Source organism: Somniosus microcephalus, chromosome 27 (genome assembly GCF_052327205.1).
Source record: "Somniosus microcephalus isolate GS21.2 chromosome 27, FLI_Smic_1.0, whole genome shotgun sequence".
Lineage (NCBI taxonomy): Eukaryota > Metazoa > Chordata > Chondrichthyes > Squaliformes > Somniosidae > Somniosus > Somniosus microcephalus.
The window spans coordinates 47,980,418-47,994,140 of record NC_141013.1 but is presented as its reverse complement, the minus strand read 5'-3'; the positions used below and the strand labels follow the sequence as shown (position 1 = coordinate 47,994,140).

Here is a 13,723-nt window from a genome sequence, read left to right as displayed (position 1 = left end):
AACCGTGTTACACAGAGCCGGGTTATTACAAACCGTGTTACACAGAGCCTCGATACTACAAGCCGTGTTACACAGAGCTGGGATATTACAAACCGTGTTACACAGAGCCGGGATATTACAAACCGTGTTACACAGAGCCGGGATACTACAAACCGTGTTACACAGAGCCGGGATACTACAAACCGTGTTACACAGACCCTCGATACTAGAAACCGTGTTACACAGAGCCTCGATATTACAAACCATGTTACACAGAGCCGGGATATTACAAATCATGTTACACAGAGCCTCGATATTACAAACCGTGTTACACAGACCCTCGATACTACAAACCGTGTTACACAGAGCCTCGATACTACAAACCGTGTTACTCAGAGCCTCGATATTACAAACTGTGTTACACAGAGCCTCGATACTACAAGCCGTGTTACACAGAGCCGGGATATTACAAACCGTGTTACACAGACCCTCGATACTACAAACCGTGTTACACAGAGCCTCGATATTACAAACTGTGTTACACAGAGCCTCGATATTACAAACTGTGTTACCCAGAGCCTCGATACTGTTGTGTCGGTACCTTTCTACCTAGACACAATTTAGGACTCAGAACTCAGAGATTCAAACATGAAGTGCTTTATTGGAAGGAAAGGAAGTTCTGGAAAGTTCCGAACAAAGAGAGCTAAACTTAACAGAGAACACCCAACCATTTATCTCCTGTGACAGCGCCACCACAGGTGGGAGGAGAACACACAATACATAACAGATACTACAAGCCGTGTTACACAGAGCCTCGATACTACAAACCGTGTTACACAGAGCCTCGATACTACAAACCGTGTTACACAGAGCCTCGATACTACAAACCGTGTTACACAGAGCCTCGATATTACAAACTGTGTTACACTGAGCCGGGATATTACAAACCGTGTTACACAGAGCTGGGATATTACAAACTGTGTTACACAGAGCCTCGATATTACAAACCGTATTACACTGAGCCTAGACGCATGAGCCTGGGTGGATTCAGCACAGATTTACGATGCCTTCCTGTAGCCGATTAGATTCTATAGCTTCTCTATTACACCCCCGAGGGGGGGCCCAGGGTCAGGTCATGATTACCCCCTCCTTCCCACCCGTAATTAAAACAGACACTTTGGGGGAGAAATTCAGTAGGTTGCGCCACCCGTTAGTGCCTTAAGAGGGCGCTAAGTGGGTCGCAAACCAACTAGCGCCCGGGCGCGGCACTGTCCACGCCTCCCACTAAATTCCGTGGGATATTAGTGGTGGCGCTAACCGTAAGCACTGCGCCGCTGCCGATGACATCATCGGTGTGCGCAGCGCCCCGCTGACGCCCCGGCCGCGGTATTCGGCAGCGCCCCCTCATTTACCGCCGGACGCTATGTCCGACGGGTTCAGAGGGGCCTACCTGCGGCGGGTTCAGAGGGGCCTACCCGCGGCCGGGGAGGCACACATTAAAGGCGAGGTGCGGGGCGGCCATTTTTGTTGTTGGCCGCCTGCCAGCACCTGCCTGCGCTCCCATCCCCGGCCTCCTGAACCACCCCCCCCCGAATTGCCGGCTGCACTCCAGCCAGGCTCTTTTGCCTGCACTCCCGATCCCCGGGGGCCCAGTTGGGCCCCAGGTCGCGCTGCACAAGGCCCCTCCCCTTTAAGAAGGGGAGGAAGGTCTGCAATACCACAGCGCGACGTGCCGCAGCGTGTGGCACTGCGGCACGTATTGCCACGATATTCACTCGCAGCGCCCCAAGAGGGATGTGGGGTGCCTCCAGTAGCACTGCGCTTCCCTTTGGGGTGCTACCACTCAATTTCCGGTGCGGGGGCGCGAATGTTTCCGGGGCGCTACTTTTAGCGCCCTGGCGAGGCTGGCGCCCCAAATGGGGCTATACTCAATTTCTCCCCCTTTGATTTTATTCAAGAAGGGTAGTAGGGATAAACCAGGGAATTACAGGCCAGTGAGCCTAACATCAGTAGTAGGGAAATTATTGGAAAACATTCTGAGGGACAGAATTAGTCTCCACTTGGAGAGGCAAGGATTAATCAAGGATAGTCAGCATGGCTTTGTCAGGGGGAGATCATGTCTGACCAATTTGATTGAATTTTTCGAGGGGGTGACTAGGTGTGTGGATGAGGGTAGTGCAGTTGATGTGGTCTACATGGACTTCAGTAAGGCTTGTGACAAAGTCCCGCATGGGAGACTGGTCAAGAAGGTAAGAGCCCATGGGATCCAGGGCAATTTGGCACATTGGATCCAAAATTGACTTAGTGGCAGGAGGCAGAGGGTGATGGTCGAAGGTTGTTTTTGTGACTGGAAGCCTGTGTCCAGTGGTGTACCGCAGGGATCGGTGCTGGGTCCTTTGCTGTTTGTAGTGTACATTAATGATTTAGATATGAATGTAGGAGGTATGATCAGTAAGTTCGCAATTGACACGAAAATTGGTGGAGTGGTCAATAGCGAGGGGGGAAGCCTCAGGTTACAGGACAATATAGATGGGTTGGTTAGATAGGCAGAACAGTGGCAAATGGAATTTAACCCTGAAAAGTGTGAGGTAATGCATTTTGGGAGGTCTAACAAGGCAAGGGAATACACAATGAATGGTAGGACCCTAGGAAAGACAGAGGATCAGAGGGACCTTGGTGTGCATGTACATGGATCCCTGAAGGCAGCAGGACAGGTAGATAAGGTGGTTAAAAAGGCATATGGGATACTTGCCTTCATTAGCTGAGGCATAGAATATAAGAGCAGGGAGGTTATGATGGAGCTGTACAAAATGCTAGTTAGGCTACAGCTGGAATACTGTGTGCAGTTCTGGTCGCCACACTATAGGAGGGATGTGATTGCATTGGAGAGGGTGCAGAGGAGATTCACCAGGATGTTACCTGGGCTGGAGCGCTTCAGCTATGAAGAGAGACTGGACAGGCTGGGGTTGTTTTCCTTAGAGCAGAGAAGGCTGAGGGGGGACCTGATTGAGGTGTACAAAATTATGAGGGGCATAGATAGGGTAGATAGAAAGGAACTTTTCCCCTTAGTAGAGGGGTCAATAAGAGGAGTTATTTTACAACTTCCAAAAAAAATATATTCCACCGAGAAGAAAAGGGTGTAAAAGAAAAGACAGCCATCCGTGGCTAAGTAAAGAAATTACGGATAGTATTCAACTAAAAACAAGGGCATATAAAGGTAGCCAAATCTAGTGGGAGGATAGAGGATTGGGAAAACTTTAAAAGACAGCAAAAAATAACAAAAAGATTGATTAAGAAAGGGAAGATAGATTATGAAAGTAAATTAGCAAAAAATATAAAAACAGATAGTAAGAGTTTTTATAGTTATATAAAAAGAAAAAGGGTGGCTAAAGTAAATGTTGGTCCCTTAGAGGATGAGACTGGGAAATTAATGGTGGGAAATATGGAGATGGCAAAAACACTGAATGAATATTTTGTATCAGTCTTTACAGTAGAAGACACTAAGAATATCCCAACACTGGACAAACGGGGGCTATAGGGGGGGGAGGAGCTAAACACGATCAAAATCACTAAGGAAGTGGTACTCGGTAAAATAATGGGACTCAAGGCGGATAAATCACCTGGACCTGATGGCTTACATCCTAGGGTCTTGAGGGAAGTGGCGGCAGGGATTGTGGATGCATTGGTAATAATTTTCCAAAACTCCCTGGACTCAGCAAAGGTCCCGGCAGACTGGAAAACTGCTAATGTAACGCCCTTATTTAAAAAGGGCAGTAGACAGAAGGCTGGAAACTATAGACCGGTTAGCCTAACATCTGTGGTAGGTAAAATATTGGAGTCCATTATTAAGGAGACAGTAACAGGATAATCATAATTTAATAGGACAAAGTCAGCATGGTTTTATGAAGGAGAAGTCATGTTTGACAAATTTGCTGGAGTTCTTTGAGGAAGTAACATATAGGGTGGATAAAGGGGAACCAGTGGACGTAGTGTATTTAGACTTCCAAAAGGCATTTGACAAGGTGCCACACAAAAGATTATTGCGTAAGATAAAAAATCACGGGATTGGGGGTAATATTCTGGCATGGATAGAGGATTGGCTATCTAACAGAAGGCAGAGAGTTGGGATAAATGGTTCATTCTCAGACTGGCAATCAGGAACTAGTGGTGTTCCGCAGGGGTCAGTGCTGGGTCCCCAACTCTTTACAATCTATATTAACGATTTGGAGGAGGGGACCGAGTGTAACATATCAAAGTTTGCAGATGATACTAAGATGGGAGGGAAAGTAGTGAGTGAGGAGGACATAAAAAACCTGCAAGGGGACATAGACAGGCTAAGTAAGTGGGCAGAGATTTGGCAGATGGAATACAATACTGGAAAGTGTGAGGTTATGCACTTTGGCAGGAAAAATCGTAGAGCAAGTTATTATCTTAATGGCAAGAAACTAGAAAGTACTGAAGTACAAAGGGATCTGGGGGTCCTGGTGCACGAAACTCAAAAGGTTAGTATGCAGGTGCAGCAAGTGATTAAGAAGGCCAATGGAATGTTGGCTTTCATTGCTAAGGGGATAGAATATAAAAATAGGGAGGTATTGCTTCAGTTGTACAAGGTATTGGTGAGGCCGCACCTGGAATACTGCGTACAGTTTTGGTGTCCATACTTAAGAAAGGACATACTTGCTCTCGAGTCAGTACAAAGAAGGTTCACTCGGTTCATCCCGGGGATGAGGGGATGGACATATGAGGAGAGGTTGAGTAGATTGGGACTCTACTCATTGGAGTTCAGAAGAATGAGAGGCGATCTTATTGAAACATATAAGATTGTGAAGGGGTTGGATCGGGTGGGTGCGGGGAGGATGTTCCCGATGATGGGTGAAACTAGAACTAGGGGGCATAGTCTTAGAATAAGGGGCTGCTCTTTCAAGACTAAGATGAGGAGGAACTACTTCACTCAGAGGGTGGTAGGTCCATGGAATATGCTGCCCCAAAAAGCTGTAGAAGCTACATCATTACATAAATTTAAAACAGAAATAGACAGTTTCCTAGAAGTAAAGGGAATTAAGGGTTACGGGGAGCGGGCAGGAATTTGGACATGAGTCTAGGTTCGGATAGGTCATGGCCCTGTGGGTAGCGGAGCGGGCCCAGGGGCCGTGTAGCCTGATCCTGCTCCTATTTCGTGTGTCTAATTCTGTTAGATTCAGGAGATGGTTCTGTGATAGTGGATTGGCGGTTAGGATCAGATCAGCCATGATCTTATTGAATGGCGGAGCAGGCTCGAGGGGCCGATTGGCCTAATCCTGCTCCTATTTCTTATGTTCTTATGTAACCAGGGGGCATAGTTTCAAGGTAAGAGGCAGGAGGTTTAGAGGGGATTTGAGGAAGAACTTTTTCACCCAGAGGGTGGTTGGAATCTGGAACTCACTGCCTGAAAGGGTGGTAGAGGCAGGAACCCTCACAACATTCAAGAAGCATTTAGATGAGCACTTGAAACGCCGTAGCGTACAAGGCTACGGACCAAGTGCTGGAAAATGGGATTAGAATAGACAGGGCTTGATGGCCGGTGCGGACACGATGGGCCGAAGGGCCTCTCTCTGTGCTGTATAACTCTATGATTGGCTGGGAAGGGAGGTTAATGCTATGACACTGTTTTCTCATTCTTCCTGTGTTGCAGATGCAGGAGTTTAGCGGAGTCAGCGGATTGAGGGGTGTGGTAAACCACTGTTGTTCACTCTTGCCCATTGTTGTACCTGTCTGTGCATGCCTCAGCTGGCTCCGCCCCTGGCTCCACCCATATGCCCTGGTATAAAGGCGGCTGCTCTGCAGTTCCCCAGGCATTCAGGACCGGTCGACCACTAGAGGCATGCCTTCGTTCTTTAGCTAATAAAAGCCTGTTTGTTACTCTCTTAACTTCCAGTCTTTCTCAGTAATTGATAGCGCATCAATTTTATTAGCTAAATTTTTTTTCGATGGAGCAAATTCTCAAACCAGCACGCCTGGAACTAGACCCCCAAGAGGCGGATTCATCTACCAAGTTCGCACACTGGCTGCGATGCTTCGAATTTTTCCTAGAAGCCTCCGTCAAAACTGTTCAAAACGATGGTGACAAACTAAGGGTTCTGACCTCCAAGGTGAACCACCAAGCTTATTCGCTCATCCAAGATGCGACTACCTACGAGGGTGCTCTCGACCTCCTTAAAGAACAGTACACACGCCCGGTAAATGAGGTTTACGCCAGACACCTCCTGGGGTCCCGCAAACAGCAACCCGGGGAATCAATGGAGGTATACCTACGGGCGCTGAAGGTGCTCGGCCGGGCCTGCAAATGTAAAGAGGTGTCGGCCGCGGTGTACACGGAGGAACTTGTCCGGGACGCCTTCGTCGCGGGCCTCAGGTCCAACTACACCCGGCAGAGACTGTTGGAGCAGGGCGAACTCGACCTGAAGAAGGCCACGGCCCTCGCACTCTCGCTAGACGTGGCCCACCGGAATATGGGACACGGTAGGACCGCCACCCTGCACCGCGCCACCCCCGTCACATCCCGCCAACGGCCCAACTTCTGCAGCGATGTCCCGGGGCCCGAAGTGTTACTTCTGTGGCCAAGCCAAACACCCCAGAGCGCGCTGCCCGGTGAAAAACGCTACTAGCTCTGGTTGTGGGAAGAAAGGGCACTACGCCAGCGTCTGCAAGGCTAAACCTACCCCAAACTCCAGCAGTGCCGCGAGCGGGCCGCCATCTTGGACGCCGCCATCTTGGACGCCATCTTGTACGACTCCAGCTGCGTGTGGATCATGGGCGCCGCCATCTTGGACGCCATCTTGGACGCCTTCGACCATGGGTGATCCGTTCCGGCCGCCATTTTTGCAACGGGCCCCCGACTCACCCACCGCCTCACCTGATGACTGCAGCGACACGCCTGACCCTACGCTGGCCTCCGTTACACTGGACCAATCTAGACCTCACCAACTAGCCAGGTCCATGATGGACATTAAGGTAAACGGCCGCGCCACGACCTGCCTTTTCGACTGCGGGAGCACGGAGAGCTTTATCCACCCCGACACGGTGCGGCGTTACTCTCTCCCGGTCCTGCCAGCGCGCCACCGGGTCTCTATGGCCTCCAAGTCCCATTCAGCGGACGTCGGCGGCTACTGCGTGGTGACCCTTTCGGTGAGGGGCACAGAGTACAGAAACTTTAAACTGCTTGTCCTGCCCCATCTCTGCGCTGCCGTTCTACTGGGGTTGGATTTTCAGTGCCACCTTAAGAGTGTCACGATGGCGTACGGTGGACCCCTTCCCCCACTCTCAGTCTGCAACCAGCAGTTTTCAAATTGCCCGCTGCGCACCTTTTGCAGCCTCTCCATGCTTAAAGTCACCCCCCCCCCGTTGTTCGCTAACCTCGCCCACGACTGTAAGCCCATCGCCACCAAAAGCAGGCGTTACAGCGCTGGTGACAGAGTTTTTATTAAATCTGAGGTGGAGCGGCTCCTGAAGGAGGGGATTATTGAAGCTAGCACCAGCCCCTGGCGAGCCCAGGTTGTGGTCGTCAAGACCGGCGAGAAGCAGCACCTGGTCATTGACTACAGCCAAACAATTAATCGATATACCCAACTGGACGCATACCCCCTCATATCTGATATGGTCAATCAGATCGCACAATACCGCGTATTCTCCACCATTGACCTTAAGTCAGCATATCACCAACTCCCTATCCGCTATGAGGACCGCCAGTATACTGCCTTCGAGGCAAACGGCCGCCTCTACCACTTCCTTCGGGTTCCCTTCGGCGTCACCAACGGGGTCTCCATTTTCCAAAGGGAGATGGACCGGATGGTCGACCAGAATGCGTTGCAGGCCACTTTTCCCTACCTGGACAATGTGACCATCTGCGGCCATGACCTGCAGGACCATGACGCCAACCTCGACAAATTCCTCCGCACTGCCCAACTCCTAAACCTTACGTATAACAAGGAGAAGTGCATATTCCGCACAACCCGCCTCGCTATCCTTGGCTGTGTTGTGGAACACGGAGTCATCGGCCCCGACCCCGACCGGATGCGTCCCCTTATGGACCTTCCCCTGCCCCACTGCCTCAAGGCCCTGAAGAGATGCCTGGGGTTTTTCTCCTACTACGCCCAGTGGGTCCCTAATTATGCGGACAAAGCCCGTCCACTTATCAAGTCCACCTCTTTTCCCCTGGCGGCAGAGGCCGGCTTAGCCTTCCACCGTATCAAAGAGGACATTGCTAAGGCCACCATGCACGCGGTGGACGAGTCCATCCCTTTCCAGGTGGAGAGCGATGCGTCCGACTTTGCCCTGGCCGCTACCCTTAACCAGGCGGGAAGGCCCATGGCCTTCTTTTCACGAACCCTCCAAGGCTCCGAAATCAGACACTCCTCTGTCGAAAAGGAGGCCCAGGCCATTGTGGAAGCTGTGCGACATTGGAGGCATTACCTGGTCGGAAAACGATTCACCCTACTCACTGACCAACGTTCAGTTGCTTTTATGTTTAATAACAAGCAGAGGGGCAAAATCAAAAACGACAAGATTTTGAGGTGGAGAATTGAACTTTCCACCTACAATTACGATATCTTGTACCGGCCCGGGAAACTCAATGAGCCCCCGGATGCTCTATCGCGAGGTACATGTGCCAACGCACAGGTTGATAGACTGCGGGCCCTCCACAATGACCTCTGCCACCCGGGGGTCACCAGGTTCTTCCATTTCATCAAGGCCCGCAACCTGCCTTACTCCATCGAGGAGGTCAGGACCATGACCAGGAACTGCCAAGTCTGCGCTGAGTGCAAACCGCACTTTTATAGACCAGACAGGGCTCACCTGATAAAAGCCACTCGCCCCTTCGAGCGCCTGAGCGTTGATTTTAAAGGGCCTCTCCCCTTCTCCGACCGCAATGTGTACTTCCTCAACATTATTGATGAGTACTCCCGTTTCCCGTTCGCCATCCCCTGCCCGGACATGACCAGTGCCACGGTCATTAAATGTCTGAACGACCTCTTCACCCTGTTCGGTTTCCCCAGCTATATCCATAGCGACCAGGGCTCATCGTTTATGAGCGATGAACTCCGTCAGTACCTGCTCGCTAGGGGTATTGCCACAAGCAGGACCACCAGTTACAACCCCCGAGGGAACGGACAGGTGGAAAGAGAGAATGCGACAGTTTGGAAGGCCGCCCTGCTAGCCTTAAAGTCTAGGGGCCTTCCGACCTCCCGCTGGCAGGATGTGCTCCCCGATGCGCTCCACTCTATTCGGTCACTGCTCTGCACTGCCACTAATGCCACCCCTCATGAGAAAATGTTTGTCTTCCCAAGGAAGTCCACATCGGGGACATCGCTACCGCCATGGCTGACGTCCCCAGGGCCGGTCCTACTGAGAAGACACGTGAGGACCCATAAATCGGACCCCCTGGTCGAGAGGGTCGACCTCCTCCACGCCAACCCCCAGTATGCTTACATTGCGTACCCGGACGGGCGGAAGGACAGTCTCCATACGAGACCTCGCACCTTCGGGGGCCCCTGAAACCAACATCACCGCTACCCACAATGCACCGGCGGCAACGTACCCATACCTAACCCTGTAGACGGCACGCCGTGGCCCCGTGACCCGCCATTGATCACCAACCAACTCAACACCCATGAGGACGACACGCTAGTGCTCCGCCCACGCGGGACTCGGCGTCGGAAGCTGCACCACCCTCAGCCATCGCCACGACGATCACGATGGCATACAAGACCCCCAGAAAGACTTAATTATATGAACTTTTAATACACTTCACCCCGTCGGACTCATTTTTAAGCAAGGGGTGAATGTGGTAAACCACTGTTGTTCACTTCACTGTTGTTCACTTCACTGTTGTTCACTCTTGCCCATTGTTGTACCTGTCTGTGCATGCCTCAGCTGGCTCCGCCCCTGGCTCCACCCATATGCCCTGGTATAAAGGCGGCTGTTCTGCAGTTCCCAGGCATTCAGGACTCGGTCGACCACTAGAGGCATGCCTTCGTTCTTTAGCTAATAAAAGCCTGTTTGTTACTCTCTTAACTTCCAGTCTTTCTCAGTAATTGATAGCGCATCAAGGGGGATTTACAATTTTAACGTGTTTTCTCAGGTTTTGACACTGAGGTGAGGGATTGTTGCTTCAACCGAGAGGGTTCCCAGTGAGGTGATTGGCTCATTCTTGCTCAGCATAGTCACTGCCCAGAATTTAGTTTTTAGAGGTGCCCAGGCTGTCAAACACAGAGAAACCGGGGGGGGGGGGGGTGGGGGGGGGGGGTTTGTCCCGGGGTATCACTGGAGGGGGGGTCACGTGGTGTCCTGGGGTATCGCTGGAGGGGGGGTCGTGTGGTTTTCTTGGGGTTGGGGGAGAGGGGGTCGCGCGGTGTCCCTGGGGTTGGGGGAGGGGGGATTGCGCGGTGTCCCTCGGATTTGGGGAGGGGGGGGCTGCGCGGTGTCCCTGGGGTTGGGGAGGGGGGGTTCGTGCGGTTGTCCCTGGGGTTGGGGGAGGGGGGGGTCGTGCGGTGTCCCTGGGGTTGGGGGAGGGGGGGGTCGTGCGGTGTCCCTGGGGTTGGGGAGGGGGGGTTCGCGCGGTGTCCCTGGGGTTGGGGGGGGGGGGGTCGCGCGGTGTCCCTGGGGGTTGGGGAGGGGGGGGTTCGTGCGGTGTCCCTGGGTTGGGGGAGGGGGGGGTCGTGCGGTGTCCCTGGGGTTGGGGGAGGGGGGGTCGTGCGGTGTCCCTGGGGTTGGGGAGGGGGGGGATCGCGCGGTGTCCCTGGGGTTGGGGAGGGGGGGGTCGTGCGGTGTCCCTGGGGTTGGGGAGGGGGGGGTCGTGCGGTGTCCCTGGGGTTGGGGAGGGGGGGATCGCGCGGTGTCCCTGGGGTTGGGGGAGGGGGGGATCGCGCGGTGTCCCTGGGGTTGCGGGGGGGGGGGGTCGCGCGGTGTCCCTGGGGTTGGGGAGGGGGGGATCGCGCGGGTGTCCCTGGGGGTTGGGGGGGGGGGGGGGGGTCGCGCGGTGTCCCTGGGGTTGGGGAGGGGGGGTTCGTGCGGTGTCCCTGGGGTTGGGGGAGGGGGGGTCGTGCGGTGTCCCTGGGGTTGGGGAGGGGGGGGTCGTGCGGTGTCCCTGGGGTTGGGGAGGGGGGGGTCGCGCGGTGTCCCTGGGGTTGGGGAGGGGGGTTCGCGCGGTGTCCCTGGGGTTGGGGAGGGGGGTTCGCGCGGTGTCCCTGGGGTTGGGGAGGGGGGTTGCGCGGTGTCCCTGGGGTTGGGGAGGGGGGGTCGCGCGGTGTCCCTGGGGTTGGGGAGGGGGGGTTCGTGCGGTGTCCCTGGGGTTGGGGAGGGGGGGTTCGTGCGGTGTCCCTGGGGTTGGGGAGGGGGGGGTCGCGCGGTCTCCCTGGGGTTTGGGGAGGGGGGGTCGCGCGGGTGTCCCTGGGGTTTGGGGAGGGGGGTCGCGCGGTGTCCCTGGGGTTGGGGAGGGGGGGTCGTGCGGTGTCCCTGGGGTTGGGGAGGGGGGGGTCGTGCGGTGTCCCTGGGGTTGGGGAGGGGGGATCGCGCGGTGTCCCTGGGGTTGGGGAGGGGGGGGTCGCGCGGTGTCCCTGGGGTTGGGGAGGGGGGTCGCGCGGTGTCCCTGGGGTTTGGGGAGGGGAGGTTCGCGCGGTGTCCCTGGGGTTGGGGAGGGGGGTTCGTGCGGTGTCCCTGGGGTTGGGGAGGGGGGGGTCGTGCGGTGTCCCTGGGGTTGGGGAGGGGGGGTCGTGCGGTGTCCCTGGGGTTGGGGAGGGGAGGTTCGCGCGGTGTCCCTGGGGTTGGGGAGGGGGGGGTTGCGCGGTGTCCCTGGGGTTGGGGAGGGGGGGTCGCGCGGTGTCCCTGGGGTTGGGGAGGGGGGGGGGTCGCAGCGGTTGTCCCTGGGGTTGGGGAGGGGGGTTCGCGCGGTGTCCCTGGGGTTGGGGAGGGGGGTTCGCGCGGTGTCCCTGGGGTTGGGGAGGGGGGGTTGCGCGGTGTCCCTGGGGTTGGGGAGGGGGGGTTGCGCGGTGTCCCTGGGGTTGGGGAGGGGGGGTCGTGCGGTGTCCCTGGGGTTGGGGGAGGGGGGGTTGCGCGGTGTCCCTGGGGTTGGGGAGGGGGGGTCGTGCGGTGTCCCTGGGGTTGGGGAGGGGGGTTCGTGCGGTGTCCCTGGGGTTGGGGAGGGGGGGTTGCGCGGTGTCCCTGGGGTTGGGGAGGGGGGGTTGCGCGGTGTCCCTGGGGTTGGGGAGGGGGGGGTTGCGCGGTGTCCCTGGGGTTGGGGAGGGGGGTTTGCGCGGTGTCCCCTGGGGTTGGGGAGGGGGGTTGTGCGGTGTCCCTGGGGGTTGGGGAGGGGGGGGTCGTGCGGTGGTCCCTGGGGTTGGGGAGGGGGGGTCGTGCGGTGTCCCTGGGGTTGGGGAGGGGGTTCGTGCGGTGTCCCTGGGGTTGGGGAGGGGGGGTCGTGCGGTGTCCCTGGGGTTGGGGAGGGGGGGTTCGCGCGGTGTCCCTGGGGTTGGGGAGGGGGGGGTTCGCGCGGTGTCCCTGGGGTTGGGGAGGGGGGTCGCGCGGTGTCCCTGGGGTTGGGGAGGGGGGTTCGCGCGGTGTCCCTGGGGTTGGGGAGGGGGGTTCGTTCGGTGTCCCCTGGGGTTGGGGGGGGGGGGGTTGCGCGGTGTCCCTGGGTTGGGGAGGGGGTTGCGCGGTCTCCCTGGGGTTGGGGGGGGGTTTCGCGCGGTGTCCCTGGGGTTGGGGGAGGGGGGTTGCGCGGTGTCCCTGGGGTTGGGGAGGGGGGGGTCGCGCGGTGTCCCTGGGGTTGGGGAGGGGGGGGTCGCGCGGTGTCCCTGGGGTTGGGGAGGGGGGGGTCGCGCGGTGTCCCTGGGGTTGGGGAGGGGGGGTCGCGCGGTGTCCCCTGGGGTTGGGGAGGGGGGTCGCGCGGTGTCCCTGGGGTTGGGGAGGGGGGGTCGCGCGGTGTCCTGGGGTTGGGGGAGGGGGGGGTCGCGCGGTGTCCCTGGGGTTGGGGAGGGGGGGGTCGCGCGGTGTCCCTGGGGTTGGGGAGGGGGGGTCGCGCGGTGTCCCTGGGGTTGGGGAGGGGGGGGTCGCGCGGGTGTCCCTGGGGTTGGGGAGGGGGGTTGCGCGGTGTCCCTGGGTTTGGGGAGGGGGGTTTGCGCGGTGTCCCTGGGTTTGGGGAGGGGGGTCGCACGGTGTCCCTGGGTTTGGGGGGGGGGGGGGGGGGTTGCGCGGTGTCCCTGGGTTGGGGAGGGGGTTGCGCGGTCTCCCTGGGTTTGGGGAGGGGCGAGGGTTGCGCGGTGTCCCTGGGGTTGGCGGGAGGGGTTGCGCGGTGTCCCTGGGTTTGGGGAGGGGGGTCGCGCGTGTCCCGGGGAATCGGTCGGGTTTTGCAGCATCCTCTGTTTCTATAGCAGCTCGGTGGGGAGGGGGTTTAAACATAATTTTCTCTCACGGGAAACGGCTTTCAGAGCGACAGAAACTGAGCCGCAATCTGAAAGAGGAAGTCAGGTGGCAAAGCTCTGGGGGAGGGGGGCAGAGAGTGAGGGGGGTGCACAGTGAGGGGGGGGGACAGTGAGGGGGGGACAGTGAGGGGGGGACACAGTGAGGGGGGGACACAGTGAGGGGGGACACAGTGAGGGGGGCACAGTGAGGGGGGGGCACAGTGAGGGGGGGCACAGTGAGGGGGGGCACAGTGAGGGGGGGCACAGTGAGGGGGGGCACAGTGAGGGGGGGCACAGTGAGGGGGGGCGGG

At 57.1% G+C, this 13,723-nt stretch overlaps 1 protein-coding gene across 1 annotated transcript in view; it reads left to right on the top strand.

The window, feature by feature from the left end:
* lrrk1 (leucine-rich repeat kinase 1) overlaps positions 1-13,723 on the top strand; it is a 404,527-nt gene that overhangs the window by 275,119 nt on the left and 115,685 nt on the right.